The 14,704-nt window shown below is 39.8% G+C and overlaps 1 protein-coding gene across 2 annotated transcripts in view; it reads left to right on the forward strand.

Annotated features, from left to right (window-relative positions):
- LOC116785801 (AF4/FMR2 family member 1-like) overlaps positions 1–14,704 on the forward strand; it is a 251,407-nt gene that overhangs the window by 224,191 nt on the left and 12,512 nt on the right. For both annotated transcript variants that reach the window (XR_004356733.1, XR_004356732.1), the window contains exon 24: positions 14,219–14,316. The gene's annotated coding sequence lies outside the window, so the exon portion shown is untranslated. The remainder of the gene's footprint in view (positions 1–14,218; positions 14,317–14,704) is intronic.

The raw sequence follows: 14,704 nt of genomic DNA on the forward strand, positions 1-14,704 counted from the left end.
TATTTTTTTCCTCCAGAGGAGCATTCCTTGTGAAGGTGTCTTTGCAAGCAGAGCTGTCTGGAAAGGAGAATTTACCGTTCTGAGTGCAGCACTCTGCTGCTCTTGGGCCCCAGACTAATTTTGCTCTGTGTCTCTCTGTCCAGCTTGGTAACTACTGGCTCAGGGACCTCCACCCAGCCCTCCACAGGGCAGTGGAAGTTGCCCTTTACCTCTTTGGCTGCGATTGATTTGCTCAAACATAGAGTTTGGTGTGTACCTGGGTAAAGTGAGAGACTCCATTTGCAGGCAGCAGAAAAAAGGATGAATGTCTGGGGCATGACTGATCTCATTCTAAAGGTAGATATGTGAAAAAGATCAAATGGCCATGGCCCTAAAAATGTCTTTTTTTCTCTGCTGTCTGTTTAACAGTGCCTATGATGCAATCTACAGTTGAATATTACTTTCAACTAAGTAAGGTATGAAGCCTACCTTTTGTGACCCGCCAAAGCTTAGTCATCTAAACTGAAATGTTGACAGATAAATATATGTTTTGGGGAAATTCAGAATGGTCATAAACCCAGGAGAAGTAGTAGCCTGAGGAGCCAAAAGATGTGAATATGAACATTCACCTGCTTGATGTCCAGGCTTGCTTGAAAATGCTGGCCTTTCTTGGCTTGTTGTATTGCAAACAATTTGTGCTCTCCATAAGAAAAACCAGGTTTACAGCCACAGTCCTGTAAGAAGCAAACATGAAGGTATGGAATTAAAGGTAATTGGATACAAAACCTGACATATCCCAATTTTCCTGTGTGTTACTGTATATACCTACGAGACAAGTGAATATTAATTACTACGATAGCTATTTCTGAATATACCCTATTCTTTAAAAAGCATATTTGGTCCCTCTTTCCCTTCACTCTCTTTGAAAGTGTGTGTGTGTGTATTGGTCATAAATAGCTCCAACTAAAGAAAAAGGCAGTGGGATACTCTGTTTCAGGATGCATCTGTGGAATAAGATTTACCTCTGTGTGTTATTTGTGTTATAATGCAGCTTCAATGTATTGACCTTTTGGCTCTAGGCAAGGTTAAAGATGTCTAAGAGGCTGAAATAAAAGAGGCATAAAAATGTCTAGGAGGCTGAATTGCCTCTTAGGTGCAAAACAGCAGCAGTGTCTCAAGCTGAAAGCACATCACTAATAAATGATCAACCGTTCCCTGTTAATAGAAGCAGTTTGAAGCCCTTCATCCAATTTGATACCTGTAATAGAAGTTCTCAGTTTGGCCATTGGTATCTAGATCGTGCAGGATGAAAACATGTTAAAAAATGGTGAACTAATACAGCTCCTTGGGATGGTGAGAAGGAAAAATTAATAAGAGAGTATGGGATCAAGGCTGCCTCACTGTGATTGAAAATTAGAAGTGTTGAGCACTGTGATTTCTTTGGTGGAAATGGAACAAAAGCAATTTTGAAATCTTAACAAGTCTGTCTCCCTGATGCTCTTTGTAATTCAAAGCAAATGTCTTTGCTGGTAATTTCTGCCAGTCTCTTGAAACCCCAATAGTTAGGGAGAATAATTCTGTTTGTTTTCTAAATTCTAATCTTTCTTTCTTCTCACTTCTTCTGTACACAGGAGTCAGGGATAATTTTAGGTAGGAAATGCACTTTGAATGTTATAAGCAGTGGCATCTAGGTAACTTGCAGAGGAACTTTGCAGTGTGCCTTGGAGTCATGGATCCCCTTTCCAGATGCCTGGGGGAACATGCCACAGCTGCTGTCTAGTCCAGGTGCCTGGATTTCCTTCTGTTGGACATGAGATGTAGCTGGAACATTGCCATGGAAGCTGCAATTCAGTTCTTTAAATTATGCCTTGTTCTGAAGCACTTTGCAATGAGATCTGTACTTTTGATTCATAAATTTGAGGAACAAATACACTTACCTCAAGGACACTGCTGAAATGCTGTGTGCCCTTTTAGTAATACTGCATTATACAAGTGGAAAAAGAGGAAATCTCACATTTTTCTAAGACAAAATATTGAGTGTCCCAGTGCCAATGGACTGTGATGGATGATGCAGTATCAGGAGTAGTACTGCCACAAGGAATGTTTTTACAAGCTTGCAGTTTGCAGGCAGTGAAAGAGATAAAAGGGAACTGATTCAGGTACTTAACTGTAGTAGACTCCTATACTTACTGATAAAACCTCTCTATGGTTGGCAGATGTAATACAGGATCTATGGGATACACATGCACAGCTGGAACATCAACTGAGGCAAGAAAGATACCTGAAAGCATTGCATATGGATGAGACATTAGTGTCTAGGCCCATGAATTCCTCTTAAAGCTGTGAGAATTTAACAGTGACCTCCTGGCCCTTCTTCTGCTTTATTAAGATCTTTTGTATGACAGGTTCTGATCTCCTCTTCCCTTACTGACAGAGTAGTCCTTTATGTCTGCTAGCACTTTTAAAAAAGTTTTAAAACATCAACAAGGCCAAATTTGGGGATAACATTTTCGCTATCACCCTTATAAGGGAAGAATACCTTAGTTAACACATTTTAACTGTAGCCCACTTCAAACTCAGAACTCATATTTTCTGTAATAAATAGAAGATATTTATTTTGTTTTGGTTTTCAGTTTACAAAGAAGGGGCTTTGTGTTCTTTAAATTGTTACATGGGTTTTCTTAAGATGAGCCTAAGTGAATAAATAGGAAAAAATTGCAGTAAGCTTTTGAGAAGTTGTTTAAATGGGCACCTCTTTGGTTCCACGTTGTTTCAAAACTGTCTTAAAATATGGCAGCTGCTACAACTGATAAAAATAGCAAAAGCTATGGTACAGAAAAAGGATGATAAGTTACCTTAGTACCTATACAGTAGTTAACTACTGGCCCAGAAATACTGTCTGCCACAGGTGAATAATAGATTAAGTGCATGGCCAACACAATCATTTATGCCTTTGTGTAGTCAAAGCAAATAATTCCATTTTATTTTCAGAGAAAAAAATTCACACATTTATGCCAGTTTTCAAATGAATTGTTTCACGTTGAAATAAAAACTAATGTATTGTTTCCCTGGATACAACATATTTTTCCCTCTTAGGACATCAGGATTTAGTCTTGCAAGACTGTAAAGCTGGGTGAAATTTTTCCGTGAAAATGGGGGAATAAAGGGAATATGTGACAGAAATAATTCCTGGTTTTGAACAAACTCTTCATGTGAGGACTCCTGTTAGGCACAATGTAACCTAAAGTTATCACACAGGAAATTTAGATGTGTGAGGGCCTCGTGAAAATACAGTAAGAACTCTCTTCTAGACCAAGTCAGGAAAGGCAGAATTACTCAGGTAAGCTAATACTGCTTGGAATAATACCTCAGTAGCTCTACTTGCTGATGAGGTGTGAGTTTATTGGCAATTATTGTTGTTGTGCTCTCAGCCCCCCCATTTCGAACCTTCTTTGTACTTCCCAGTTTTTCTTTTTAATTAGTTCTCTTCTTTGGTCCTAACATGTAGAAGAATTAAACTAGGCTCTCCAGGCTGCTAGTAAGATCAAAATCTCTAAAATGAAATGGAAGATGGAAACAAAACTCAGTTTGAACAATAAACAAAGAAAAATAATTATGAAGAAGATCATACGAAGAAGATGAATCCTCAGTTACCACAGCAGTCTGGCCATGAAACTATAATAATGGGGGGGTGGAAATCCACCCTAGCATCTCAATTTTAATTAAACTGTGCCATTTTTAAGTGCTGCCATAAATTTTACAACCAGATTTGTAAATCCTGACTTTGTGCCTAAGTCTTATTCCAGATTAGGTGGTGCTATGTCCTCACAAGTTTCTGTGGATTTATTCAGAATAATTTTGATGTAGGAAAGGACTTTTTTCTCTTGCACAAACCAAAGCAATTATAATACAAAAAAGCGCTGCAGTTGAAAGAAAGCAACTGCAGAACAACAGACTATCAGTTAGTATTGTAGGTGCTACAATCAGACCTTTGCACTTTATGCACCTTTCTTTAGTGTGTCTGTGGTGATGTTTTGTTGGTAGATAGGAGGAGGTATGCAGACATGAATAATTTGTGCTGCCTCCTGGAACTGGGATGTGCTAGGAACTCATGAGCTCTTCTGTCTGGAGCCAAAGAAAGGCTATTTGTAAAATTAGAATGTTTTATTTATCTAATATTACATTACATATTCTATTAGAATATTAGAAAAAAATACACAGTAAAAATTTATGCAAGTTATCCTATTGGGAAATTGTCTTATTTTACTCAAAGCTTTGATTTTAGAAAGATGACAGTTGTCCACAGGACAGTCTGAAGATAATAAAGTGCCTTCTGAGAGAAAAAACTCATATTGATGTGCTTGCTTTAACTTAATGAGTCTCCACAGCACATGGAAAGATCGAGCTGTACAAAGTCAACTTTGCCTACCCCTGAAATGCAATAGTCTCTTAAGAGTGTGTTAAGCAACTTGCATTGGCAAGTTTCACAGAAGAAATGGAGAAGGGAGGGAGGAAGGTGGGGGAGCAGGGGGCCTGCAGGAACTGCTGGTCATTGAACCACAGTTATCTTAGCAGAAACATAATTTTGACACTGTCACTGACACAGTTAATTTTATGAAGTTGCTACCTGATCTTTAGTGATCCTAACTGGACTTTGAATTTATTGTTTATTTGAAAGAATCATAGCGTCATTTAGGTTGCAAAAGACCTTTAAGATCATAGAATTCAACCATTAACCTAACACTGCCTTCTACACTATTAAACCACACTGTTTTACCCTGAGATCTGCTTTCAGGATGGCAGAACACGAATAGTCAAGGAGATTTCTAGAGGGCATCAAGAATAACTTCTTGCTCCAAGCACTGGAATGATCAGCCAGGGTGATGCACAGATGGATCTGCTCACCATTAACATGGAAGACACGGCTTTGGGAAATGGTAATCAATCATAGAATGGTTTGGATTGGAAGGGACTTTAAAAATCACCTAGTTCCACCCCTCCTGCCACAGGCAGGGACACCTTCCACTAGACCAGATTGCTTAAAGCCCCATCCAAGCTGGTCTTGAACAGTTCCAGGGATGGGGCATCCAAAACTTCTCTGGACTGTGGCCGTGGGGTCCACAAAACAGTGGCATTCAAGATCCTGAAAAGAGGGAGGAAGGAGAGCAGCAGAGAACAGATCTTGGACTCTGTATTAACTTTTTCATCAATGACTTGGATGAGGGGGTAGATGCCTTCTCAGCAAGTTTGCTGATGACAGAAAGCTGAGAGGAGTGCCTGGTACCCCAGAGAGCTGTGCTGCCCTTCAGAAGGACCTCAGCAGATTGGAGAGATGGGCAGAGAATTGTCTGAAATTCAACAAAGGCAAATGCAGGGTCCTGCACCCAGAGAAGAATAAACTCCTGCACCAGGACAGGCTAGGGGTGGACGTGCTGAAAAGCAGCTCTGTGGAGAAGGAACTGGGGGTCCTTGTGGACAACAAGCTGTCTGTGAGCCAGCAGTGTGCCCTTGTGGCCGAGAAAGCCAATGGTATCCTGGGGTGCATTAGGAAGAGCATTGCCAGCAGGTCAAGGATGGTGATCCTGCCCCTCTACTCAGCCCTGGTGAGGTGCATCTGGAGTGTTGTGTCCAGTTCTGGGCTCCTCAGTACAAGGGAGACATGGAGCTCCTGGAGCAGGTCCAGCAGAAGACAACAAAGATGATTAAGAGACTGGAGCATCTCTCTTACAAGGAAAGGTTGAGAGGGTTGGGCCTGTTCAGCTTTGAAAAGAGATGACTGAGAGGGGACCTCATCAGTGTCAATAAGTATCTGAAGGGAGGGTGCCAAGAAGATGGAGCCAGGCTAATCTTGGGGGTGCCAAGCAAAAGGATGAGAGGCAAAGGGCAAAAACTGATACACTGGAAGTTTCATCTGAACATGAAGAAGAACTTCTTTGCTGTGAGGGTGACCACGCACTGGAACAGATTGCCCAGACAGGTTGTGGAGTCTCCCTCGCTGGAGATACTCAAGGACAGTCTGGATACAATCCTGTGCCATGTGCTCTGGGATGACCCTGCTTAAGGAGGGAGGTTGGACCAGATATCCCACTATGGTCGCTTCCAACCTTACCCATTCCGTGATTATGTGACTTCAGGAAAGGACTTAGCTTCTTGCAGGAAAATGAGAGCTAGGATGCCTTGGGAAGTAGCTAGAGGGGCAGAGGAGGTCAGGAAGAGAAGCAGAACCTATCAGGAGATGTCTGTGTGTGGAGACATGCAACCCAACACTACTTCTCTTACATTTTTGCTTACGGATGAATGCACTGAGTTGATACAGAGCAAACAGAGCTGGATGTCCAGTCTGTTCCTCCAGAGATTTGAAAAGGACATGATGTCCCAGCAACTGCCCCAGGACTGGGATCTAGATGTCTCCATAGCAGACAGGGCTGTACATGTCTCTTCCAAAGTGGTGCCTTGCCTGGACGAGGGAGGCAGGACAGCAGATAGATTGAGGGCAGGCAGCTGGAGCCAGAGCCCTGAAGCCCAGAGCATGCCCAGGGCTGGATTTGTGGTGAATCAGGTCTTTGCAGAGCCGTGCTGGCTGTGGGTCTCAAAGCAACTAGCTGTACAGGGTGGAAATTTTCCATCTTTCTCTGTTGGATTTGAAAAGTGACACCATCTCTCCCTTGCATCAGTGATGAAAAAGCATGTTTTAACTGAAGTGCAACTGCAGACTTGAGCAATGACTTAATGAGCCACCCTCATCTCCTGTTATATTCTTATTATTCTTCTCCAGAAGAATAATGTAATTGAACTATAACAAAATTTTTGAAACTTATCAGTGGGATTAAAGGGAAACTAGACATATTTTGGCTAGTGTGTGACTTTCAGAGATACTCCACACATTGTAGAAAGTTCTTCACAGGTTATAGCAGCTATGGAATGCATTTTGAAGGAAAGCTAACTCTATAATTATTTGGCTTTCGTGAAACTGCTGCTGCTGTGAACTGTCTCACAGTAATCTCGACACTGCATTGAAACAGAATGTAAATGGCTTTACAGTCCTACAACTTGAAATAGTGGTGCCAGTATTGCCTGATATTACTCTTCACACATAGTAAAAGAAAAAAAAAAAAGGCCTAATGTGTTAGAGACTTCATTGTCAAAAGCTATCCACTGGATACAAGATTAGAAGTGCTTATTGCCATGCTCTCGTTGCAGTGGTCATGCCTTAGCAGTTTCCTGTTCAACAAAAAACTTGGCATCCCCTGCCAGAGCAGCAAGGTGACTGCACAGCTTAGCCTTTACTTTGGTCACTCATATGTAGCTATTCCCTTGTACGGTGGATTTTTCTGTATCTTTTCTCACTGTATTTATTACACTTTTAGAAGTTGCTGAATGTTTTGACCTCAGTTGCAGCCTAAGCTGATCCTCTTTCTTTAGGTTCTATTCTGGTAATATTTACTCTTTTTTTGGTTTACTTCTGGGTTGAGGGAGACAATTTTTAGTACCAAAGGATCAAGAGCTGGTAATGTGACAGTGACAATTAAATGTTCTTTAGATTTTTCTTCTACTATTCTTTAAACTATCAAAGAGGTTTCTTTGAAATTGAAAATATTAATCCTAACATGACATGGAAGTAAAACTAAAAACTGCATGTACAATATTGTTTAGTTATCCATAAAGATGATGAATAACTCTGTAACATCATCATTTTGATTTTAAGTATGTTTGAGTGTGTGATGGACAAAGCACTGCTAGAAGCAAAGCTGGAAGAGGTAGAAATGCTTGCTCATGGACCTCAAATCTTTTTGACCTGGTATTCATGACATGCAGTGATAAGCAATTTCCAGAAAGAGGACCTGAGTATGAGGCAGTTAGGGGAAAGTGAGGAATATATCATGTTATTCTCCTACCTTATAAAATGTCATCTCCCACACTTATTCTCATATAGAGTTTTCAGCAGAGGAGCAGTACAGGAGCTATGCAGTAAACAGTACTTTAAAAGGGAAATGTTAACTGCTGGTCTGTTTTATGTGCATTTTTGAAAGCAGACTTTAAACACAGGATGAACCAAGCTTTTAGCAGAAGATCTGTTCTGCAAAGTCATTCTTTAAAATCCTGAAGAATACGGTGCTAAGTTGTCTCAGTTTCTATTAGTATGTGATTGTGTATTCAAGATCAAAAGTAGGTGTGGAGTAGACATGAAGCTCCACATCTTCATAAAGCTGCAAATGGTAATAAAAAGGTGTATTTTTGGAGATGTTCAGTAATGACATTTTAAAGTGTGTTATTGAATATTCTTCCTCTGACCTCTTTTATGCATTGAGTAAAAGTTCCACTACTGCTCATCTGCAGTAACAGCGCAATTTTTCTCATGTATTTTGTCCTGAGGTGTTGAAAACATAGTAATTCATAAGAGAGCTCTGTTCATAGATGGCTTTCACTTAGATAGGTTTTATCTGGCACTGTAATGTCTCCTACTTTAGTACTACTGTGACTTTGGAATTTGTTTTTTCTTGTAATTTTACTACTTCTGTGCTGTCAGCAGTTTCCCCATTTTACTCCATTTCTCAATTCACCAGTAAAGAGAGCAAAGAGCATTAGTGTTATTACAACTCTATTGAGTTTATTGTAACTCAGTGATCTTCTGCCTTAAAAAGTACTCTTTTTTGATTTTTAATCTGTGGCAGAACTTTCCTTTTATTTTTCTTAATTACTGAACTTACTTTATTGCATTGAAGGGACAAAATCTGTAAAAATCTTTTGGAAACTCTGAATCTATATTCCAGCTTCTGTTTCTGTTTTAGGAATTTCTTGCAGTTGTCTAGTGGAGGAGGACAAATCTCATGCTCAGAAATTTCTAGTGAGAATTCTCACATAGGAATTTTCATGCTGTCTACAGCTTAAATGGTTGTCATCCTACTAATTTTAAGTAGTGTACAGTTGTGGGTTTATGTATATGTATATATCCTATATTAAATACCAAGGATAGAGAGTTTGGATAGAATTTTGTGCACATGCTGGGTTCATACTCTAAAAAGAAAACATAGAGGATTCATTGCAACAAGTTAATTATCTCAGCATCTACCCACAGGTGAAACCCCTGCAGTTTTCTGATACACTACAACTTTTCTCACTGTCACCTCTTGTTTTTCTGAATACATCTATGGCTGTTGTGAAACTAGCAATGCTTATATGGGTATCGATGTTTTGGGTTTTTTTGCCACCAAGAGCAGCTTCTTGCATTTTTATTCCTTAAACGAGATCTTCTGCCAAATTTTGTCCATCACGGTATCATAATAATACAAAGTGATACTTTTGTGTAGCTAGAGGAGCTTGCCATAGACTTGATTTAGCATAACAGTGTCTTGACATACTCTAGAGTATATGCAATTACTTCCACTGATAGTTAACAAACCAAAGCTTTTCATAGAGAGGTGGAGCTTAAAAATAACCAGTGACTTCTGACTGTCCATCTGGATGTACTTGGTTTAAAGTTGGGCTGTGTAACAATAGATAAGCAGAGGAACTACACCACCTTTTGTTGTGAGAGCCTTCTGTGGCCCAGAAGGATTATACAGATGTGTCTGAAAGGCAGAGGAGCTCAGGGTCAGGTCAGAAAGACAAGCACAAGAGGGGAAAATGATGACATTTTTCCAAGCTCCTCTTTTCCCTGGATTAGGCGTGCTCTCCAAACTCTCCTTTCCACTTCTCCCAGTGTCTGTTTCTTCGGTTATCGATATTCTCTCTGCCCAAAGATATGTCCATGCCAGTCTGTTTGCCAGACTGCTGGATTCATTTTAAAGTTAGCAGTTCTTATGTGGATTGGTGGTTCTGTTTCTTGTTTTTCTATTGTCTGATGCTGAGGCTTTGCAGTGGGTATACTTTACTTTTACCCTCCTTGAAGTGTTAAGGGGTAGTTCATCTGGCAAAAACCTCATTCTGCTGCCTCTTCTTCTGGAGTTTGCAATTTATCCCTCTCATTGATGCACAGACACGAGTCTTAAATGGGTTGCTAGCTAATCGTTATCTTGAAGTGGCAGGTGGTAATTGCTATATTAAAATTCTGTGTAACTTATTTGCCATGTAGGACTGCAGCAGAATTGTATGTACTTCACCATCAAGTTGATTAGAGATGCCTTAGGCATCATCTTTTCCAAGTTTTAAAAAATTAATCACACGTAGTTTTCATATTAAATTAGAAGAGGGCAAAGGTTGAAAATGAGACAGTTCTTGCAGCACGCACTAAAAGTTCTGCCTCTTTTTATGAGCCCAGTCTAACCTCTGTCTGCCTCTGGTGACCCATACCTGAAAGAATAAAAGGAGAAATATTGTAATGAATCTACTTTCTCCAGGCAGGGTTTCTATTTCTTGTAAAAAAGATGCAAATGAAAAAAAAATATACTGGAGTTGCTGTGTGTTTGTGCTGACCTTGCCAGCACTGGAATGGCTAAGGTAACATATGCTGGCATGTGTCATGGTTTGAACATGGTGGAGGTGGCTATGCTATCTAGCAGAGGTGCAGAGTATCTGTATAATACAAAAAATGACAAATGACATAACCTAAGCCTGCAAAAGTACTCGGCTGTTAGTGAATCTCTTTCTACACCAGAGATTTTGCTATCTATATTTGGGCTGACAAAGTGATACATTCTGCCCTCCACTGCCAATGGGTGTGGTTGTAATGAAAAAACCTTTTTGTATAGACAGTGTCCTCTCAAAAGAACAGGCATACCTCTCAGAAGTACACGAATTACAGTGGTCTAAAGAGCTGATTTTGTACTTTAGTAATCATCACTCTTTACATAGCTGGTTACACCGATTTCAGTGAAGAAGTGATGGTCTCACTCAGCTTCTCATGTTATTGAGGAAGTCTTTGGTTCAGGTCCCTCAACAGAGCTGGACAAGAAAGCGTGTTGTACCATGTGGCTTTGTTTTCCATAGCGCTGGGTCCAGCTGGGTTGTGAGAACTGACCAAGTCTTGTTGATGTGCTTACATCATAGGTGGGAAAGGTGCTTTCCACATTGGCAAACAGCTGTGGATGGACACTGGCACTGGAGCAGCCACAGAAGCACGTGTATCTGGGATGAGAAGGTGCCTGGGTGTGCCCATGTACAGAGCACTCTGAGGAATCTCTGTTGTGTTTGGTTGATTTATATCCGTAAATTAAAGACCTAATCTGTGCTTTAAAGGGTTTGCAGCCTCGAATTCTGTGTTCAGTTTTGGGCCCCTCACTACAAGAAAGACATTGAGGTGCTGGAGCATGTCCAGAGAAGGGCAGCGAAGATGGTGAAGGGCACAAGTCTGCTGAGGAGCATCTGAGGGAGCTGGGATTGCTTAGTCTGGAGAAAAGGAGGCTGAGAGAGGAGACCTTATAGCTCTCTAGAACTAACTGAAAGGAGGCTGTAGCCTGATGGGAGTTGGTCTCTTCTCCCAGGTAACAGGAGATAGGACAAGAGGCAAATGACTCAAGTTGCACCAGGGGAGGTTTATATTGGATATTAGGAAAAATTTCTTCGTGGAAAGTGTTGTCAAGCATTGTAACAGGCTGCACAGGGGTATGGTTAAGTCACCATCCCTGGAAGTGTTCAAAAAGCATCCAGGTGTGGTGCTTGGTAACATGGTTTAGAGGTGAAGATGGCAGTGCTGGGCTAACAGTTGGACTGGTGATCTTAGAGGTCTTTTCCAAGATAAATGATTTTATGATTCTTAATACTGCTGAAATATATGGGACTAGCTAGGGGATTTAAGCTAAGCATAGGAGTGAGACTTGTAATGTTAGCTGTGAATACAAGAAAGGGATGTGGTAGGTGCTGAAAACAGAAGTTGCAGGATCCTCCTATGATCCACAGTCATTTGAAGGCTAATAATTGTTTTCCTCATTTTAAAAGCAGAGTGAAAAAAAATCCCTTTTTTTTTGTTACTTACATGAGGGAGGTTTTGAGAAAATTACAAAAATTTTGCATTAGAAAACCTGACATAGCCTGAAAGAAGCCTCTTTTGCTGTTTATAATTCACTAATATGTAAGGATTTTCATAGTAAATAGTGATGCCACAAGCACAAGATTATGATGAAAGTTATGAGAAAAGCGATCAATATAAGCAAATTACTTATTAATAATGAGTATACTGAACCCAACAGACAAAGGAGGATGGGCTGCTTTCTGTTTAAAACAAAATAAATTGCTTCATAGTGATGTAAAAACAGTGATCAGTGCCATCAGTGTCTCTGCAGCTACATGCTGAGATTAGTCAGTGATTATGTTCACAGGATGAGATTTTGGAGTAATCATAGTTAAATCACATAGACTCAGACATGCATTTCTTTCTGCACTGCTGTGCAGAAAGTAAATGTAGTGATTACTTACCTTTTCTTCCAGGCAGCTTGTGCAGTATGATAAATAAATTTATGGTGTTCCTGATTACTGCTGCCAGCTGGTAGAGTCACTTTTGCAGTGAAGGTGGTTTATATTTTCAGGTTCAGCATTTTCTTGATGGTTCATGACAGAGGTTGTCATGCAGCCAGCACATATTTCTTCTGAGCAACTGGATGCAAGGAGCTGGTTATGGACTTTCATCCCTTTCTCCTTCCAAGAGAACATGAAGCTGAATTTTTCTTCCTTTTTATTTGGTTTACATCTCTTTTTCCCGTGTAGCCTACATACTGGGAGTAATAGTAGATCTAGGTATTTCAATGTATAAACATCATTAGCTTCAAAATGAGGAACTGCCAAATTTATTTTGGTCCATAAAGTCTGTCTGATTTCTTTTTGTTGTTTAATTTACTGTGGTATATATACTGAAAAAGTTCATGGCTGATAATCTGCTGAATTGGTTCTTCTTTTATGTAGAAAACTCTACCTGAATAAGGAGTTAAGGATCTCTGTGAGAACTGAATAGCATTCAAATAGTTAAGGCTTTAAACACAGCAAAAAAGTATCTTTTGAAGGATATTATGTGCTCATCAAAGTCTGAAACATAGATAAGCTCTCTGGTGTAACGTAGTTGAATGAAGAATATATTAATTATAGGAAATGGAGAAAAATCCTGCTTATTTTATTATGACATCCAAATTACCTCATTTTTCGAGCAGTATCTGAGAGCAGAGTAGGCCCATATAAAGTTCACTTGCAGAAAGAAGAGCAAGACAGGAAGATATTGCGTCAAAGCATTAATCTGCTGTTGATTTACAAGTATAGTGAGATCAGTCTCTCACTGTACTAATGTACCACTTCCTCCTATCTGCAGCTCAGATTGGCTCAGCCAAACTTTATACTTTGAGAGAGTTTTACCAAAAAAAAGCAAAATACTACTTTTTTGAGGCTTTTCTGGAGGAATTAGTTTGAAATATTTAAGCACAACAAAGGTTTCTGACCTAAATGAACAGTGTAAGAGACCCAGGGGTCTCCTTTAACTTTGGCACTTTTTTTTCACCCAAGAAAACTTAATGTAATAGATAAAATGTGCTATAATCAGTTACTCAGAAGTCCCATTCAGAAATTTATCTTCCTCGTCTTTACCTGACCACTACTTTCTGAGGAATTTGAAGGGGAAATGTTGAAATGTTCATAGTTTAAGTGTGTACAGATGTCAAATTGCTTTGTGAATGATATTGAACAACGTTAATGGGGGGAAAGCGTCCTATGATAGAAATTAGTGAAGATCAAGATGTGGGGTTTTTTTCTCTTTCTTTTTTTCATAGATTTCCTTCATGTGGTTGAAAAATACATCTAAGAAAACTTCCCTCTAAACTGAAAGGAAACAATTTAAAGAGCAGCAGAGTGTGGAGTTTTAATATGAGTGGGAGTGGATGGTCTAAAATAAAAGAATTTTTAAGCAAAATTAAAGAAAACATCTTTTTTTTTTTTTTTTCTCCAGAGTTGAAGTATGTCTCCAAAGGTCTTATGCAAATTCACGGTGGAGGTGTGTTCTGGCAATTAAAATAGTGGTAATTCAGATGCAATTTTTGTGTCAAAAACTCTTGGGACTGCAGCTGGAGCCAGCTCTCTGTTTCCTGCAGGTGGATGGTGTTTGTTGCAGATCCAATTTACCAGGCTGTGAAGAACTGCTATGATGCTGGCATTGAGCTGGTGCACAGCAGTTAATGAGGGAACCAGAAATTACTTTGTTATGAAAAGAGATGTTCCTAGAAGAGAAAGGTGAATAATACCAACTCAGCATTAACCTCAGACCTCTGGTCTCACTTTTTCCACCAGAAAATAAATCTTACTATTTTTTCTTTCTTTTAACTTTTAGTTGAGAGTGCACCAAGAGAACATCAGGTTATCATGCAAAGGCCTCAACATGAAGAAGCATGTGACTAATTAATTAAACTACTCAAACCCGGAAAAATGGTGAGATCTGCTAGTTACAATGTTTGTTTCTCTGATTTTCTTGCCATACTCAGACAACCTACTGTGTGTGAATAATACTTCTAGAACTGGGCCAAACTGTGATGCCATTAATGTTTTGGAAATGCAGATGAAGGTGAAAGCTGGCCAGCTGATGGAATGAAGCTGCACAGTGTCCAAAAGCAGCGGTGCTGTGTTCTGCCTTGATGAACGTGTCACTTTGAAGGCTGCCTTTTAGTGTGATTTATCCAAATCCATTTATTTGTATTTTATTTCTGTCTGCAGTGGCTTTGGATGCTAACCCAAAGGTTTTTTAAGACTGAACGGGTTTTGTTGATGTACAGACTGGGGATAGGAAAGAATGGAGAGATAAGCATGCCACAGCTGAACT

The sequence above is a fragment of the Chiroxiphia lanceolata genome, chromosome 4 (genome assembly GCF_009829145.1).
Source record: "Chiroxiphia lanceolata isolate bChiLan1 chromosome 4, bChiLan1.pri, whole genome shotgun sequence".
In the NCBI taxonomy this organism is placed as follows: Eukaryota; Metazoa; Chordata; class Aves; order Passeriformes; family Pipridae; genus Chiroxiphia; species Chiroxiphia lanceolata.